A 4,003-nucleotide genomic window follows, 5' to 3' on the forward strand; every position below is an offset into this window, starting at 1 on the left:
CTGGAAATGTTAAATTTTTGAAAATTCTACTCTTTCTTACATTTGGAAGAGATAAGCCAGTGATACTAATACTAGAGATGGTAATTGGAATTCGCATTGAAGGTATGTATTTAATAAAATAATGAAATGTCTTGAAAATTTTAATATGTTTCCACTCAGTCTATAGCTTTCTATTTCACTATAAATTAATAAATATGAAAAAAAATGTGTCTAGGATTTCAAACACGTAGAACTTTTTTCTTGCCTTCAGAATTAGGCAGTATTAAAGTAAACAAAAGCTGTGTGTTAGAACCTGAAGAATATTTTGAATTTCAATTTTGAATTTCAGGTAACCAGAAAATCAGTCCTGTGGCATTCACACCAATTAATTTTGTTTTTAATTGCAGAAATATCCCTGAGATAGCCTTGTCAATATGAACATATGAAATCCCAGTCCAAATAAAAACAACATTTGCCACAATTTGTCTGCCTTCCTACCCTGTTCTTTTTTACCTTTGTGTTTTTCTGTTTTATTTTTCAGGATTTTTACCACCTTGTATCAGTGAAGAAGTCCCAAAACAAAATAAAAAATTGCTTTCCAAAAATTGCTTTAATCAACTTGTGAGGAATTATTCTGATGCAGCAGTTTCAAAGATATCCATTTCCTTTAACTTTTTTCATAGTAGTTATTAACCACAGGTCATTTCAGAACATTTTAATTCACATTCCTCTATTCTTTCTTGAATTCTCAACATGACTACTGATAACTCAAAAAATCTTGCCACCTATAGTTGCAAGAGAATGGTGCAATGGACAGGAAATTATGAGCAAAATGGACAAAAAATAGTTTGTTTATTAAATGACTTAGACTTTGTGGCTCCAGTGGCTTTCCAGTTTCTCTGAAAAGGCTGTTTGTCCAGGGGCTGTTTGAAAACGGTGACATAGATCAGCAGTGGACAACATTTTCTACAACATTTCCAGCAGTGCGCTGGAGTGGTCCAAGGGGTTTAAGGGGGCTGGTGCTAGGAACTGGCTGCTTCTCCCTGCTACTGCTTCTTCACCCCACCTGGCAGCACTGCACACATCCAGCTGCAGCACAATTCTGCATGGGCAAAGCCCCCCACCATGAAAGCCCCATCAAATGGCTCTGGAGGTCAGATATGCCCCATGGGTTGCTGCCCCAGATCTAGATGATGATAAATGACTTAGTATTTGTATGTTGCTTTTCAGCCACACGTTTCAAAATGTTCTTTAAATTAGGGAAAATGTTAGAGCCAGATACAGAGCCTGTCTTACATTTCCCAGTCCTGTGATATCCAAGCAGCCCAGGCTAATTCTTCCAGTGAAAAGAAAGGTCAGGTTCCATTTCAGCACTAAAGATGTTCAAGGGGCAAGCCCTTTTTAACGGCAACTTGCATCTGGTGAGGAGGACGGCGACGACACATTTGATTTGAAACAAGAGGAATCCCTTTTGTGCCTTAGCAAGATGACCCTAAAAAAATTGTAGAAAGGCCTGAAGATAAGTCTTGAAAAAAAACTGATTCTGATAAATATTAGTTCGGGCTGTTTAGCTGAGTGCTGTTAATTTGTCATATAACTAAACTGTTTCTTTTGCTCTCAGAATTTCTGTCTAATGAGAATCCAGACCAGTGATTCTAAGTAAGGGTGCTGCAGCACCCCAGGGTGCTGTGAAATCCTCTTCAGCATGCCATGGGGTACTGTAACAATGTTTTTGCTGTTTGGTGTGCAGACACCTACATGTGATTCACAAGATTTCAGATAGGAATTCACAGTATCAAGAGTATTTTGATCAGTTGCAGTCCTTTTGAGTCCTTTGCTAAAGAACTGACTACTCTGTTAGTTTCCCCTAGTCAAAAATGAAGTGAAAACTAAGGTCTGGCATTTTCCAAGGAGTGCTTTGAATCTAAAAAGGTTGAGAACCACTGATCTAGATCCTTCAGGAATTGTGGAAGAATATCTGGTCAGTGCGCACATCCTAAGACTGACCGGAGGCGGCATTTCTTTTAAATGCATTGAAGTAAGCCCTCTACTTACAAAAACCTTTCCAGTACAGTGGGAAAAGCTAGTCCAGCAATTCCCAACCTCTTCCAGCCCAAGGCACACTTACGTTAATAAAAATTTTCTGCGACACACCTGTTAAGGCATTCCCCATCTTCATACCTATTGTAGCTCTTTGCATGGCAAAATTCTGCAGCATACCTGTTCATTTCTGATGGTGTACTTTTGTGCCATGGCACGCTGGTTGGGAAACACTGAGCTAGTTTATAAGGTGCAAAAATCTACCATCTTCTTCCTGACCTCAGCCTAGCACTGCCAAGTATCTCTTGGGCCTTGATGGGCATCATTCCTCAAGTTCAGCTAGCAGCCAAGTTTTATCTCCCTACACTCCCCAATTTTCCAGGTTTCCTTGGGCATTTCTCTCTCCACTTCTTGTGCCCCACTTGAAGGGATTTGGAAATCCTCCTTTGTATCTGTTATCTTAAAGGAACGATTCAGATGTTTGCATCGTTTCTGATGTGAGCGTCCACCGCAATTTCTAATAAAAAGGTATTATCATCTCTGAACCCAGAGTTCTAGATGTTTGCATTGCTTTTTGTCTCAGACCACCACGGGCAACAAATACAGGTTTCCCTCACCAAGCACAGTTTGAAGTATCCATGCTTAATACTTTATATACCATTTTGGCTACCACAGTACGGTTTTGAGTAACCACCGTTTTCCATGGCCATGCATCAGCCTGCCACCTGCCATTTTCCCCATCAGCCTTTTGTCTTGCCAACCACGGTTCTGCCAACCACAGGAACTTTCAGGAACCTAACCCCAGCGGTTGGCGAGCGAAAACTGTACTCCCCTGTCCATGGGTAACTGGTGCCTCCCAAGTCTGGGGGGGCTCCAGATCGCCAAGGGGGGGGGCATTGCTGAGCCTGGACCCACCAGCAGCAAAACCGGCAGTGCACTTCCGCCGGTACTTCTGGGTTTGTGGCTGGCACTTCCAGGGGGCATGCGGCCCATCTCACCCTATGCCTAGCCAATGCCCCTGTCCACACAATGGCTTTCTTAAGAGGAAAATAAAAATGAAAAGAAACGGCCAAAGGACTGCAAAAAAAAAAGGGGGGGGGGAGAAAAAAATGATTATTATCCTCCGTTTTCTTCTGCTTACAGAAGTTCAGTTCTGTGGTAGACACCCCCCCCCCAGCTTTGTGCCTCCTGCCTTCGCGAGGTGCAAGGAACCAGCACCCTTTCCTTTGTGAGGAGGTGCCCGGCGTGCCCAGGCCCCGGCGGGCGCGAGGCAGGTCCTGCTCGGGAAGCCGGGCTCTGCTCTCCCTCGCCAGTTTCCTGCCGCGGTTCGGGCTCTTTGCCCGCGGGCTCCCGGCTCTGACCTCCGTGGCGCAGAGCGGCTCCTTCTCCCCGTCCCCGGGAGGGGACGGCATTGCAGCAGGCGGGGAAGGGGGGGGGGTCCCCCAGCCCTGCTCGGGGAGGGCAGCGGGAGGAGCCGGCTGCGTGTGCGGAGCTCCCGGCCGCCCTGTTTCCTGGTGCTCTGCTCCCTGACCCCAGTGGCAGCGCCTCTCACTGCACCGCTCCGCGCTCCCCCGGCTTCCCTGCTCTCCCTCCCGCATCCAGCCTGCTCTCATTTTCTTTCTTCCTCCCCCCCTCCTTCCTTCCCACTCCAGCCAGCCGGGGGCGGCGGGGGACACCCTCGGGGTCGAAGGTTTTGCCCTGCCTGCACCGCCCTCCACCTCCCAGCCTTTCTCTCTCTCTTTAAGCACCCCCCGCCCCCCCCCCATGGATCGGCTGCTCTCCCAGCACTGAAGGCATCCCTAGGACACACATCATCACCAGCCCGAAAGAGCAAGGTAAATCCAGCCCGATGACAGAGCGAGGGGGAAGAAATCCAAAGGCACCAAAAAAAAAAAAAAAAAAGAAGAAAAAAAGCGTCATAACCAAACACAAAGCCCCGGGTTAGAGGCGCCTTGTCACATCCAAGTGCAAGGGGAGCGGGGAG

General features: G+C 46.6%; 1 protein-coding gene across 1 annotated transcript in view; it reads left to right on the top strand.

Annotated features, from left to right (window-relative positions):
• Window positions 1-3,485: 3,485 nt before the first annotated feature.
• Window positions 3,486-4,003, top strand: part of MPPED2 (metallophosphoesterase domain containing 2) — a 148,986-nt gene continuing 148,468 nt past the window's right edge. Inside the window, exon 1 of the mRNA XM_019552113.1 lies at window positions 3,486-3,854. The gene's annotated coding sequence lies outside the window, so the exon portion shown is untranslated. The remainder of the gene's footprint in view (window positions 3,855-4,003) is intronic.

Source organism: Crocodylus porosus, unplaced genomic scaffold, assembly GCF_001723895.1.
Source record: "Crocodylus porosus isolate Cpor-Errol unplaced genomic scaffold, CroPor_comp1, whole genome shotgun sequence".
In the NCBI taxonomy this organism is placed as follows: Eukaryota; Metazoa; Chordata; order Crocodylia; family Crocodylidae; genus Crocodylus; species Crocodylus porosus.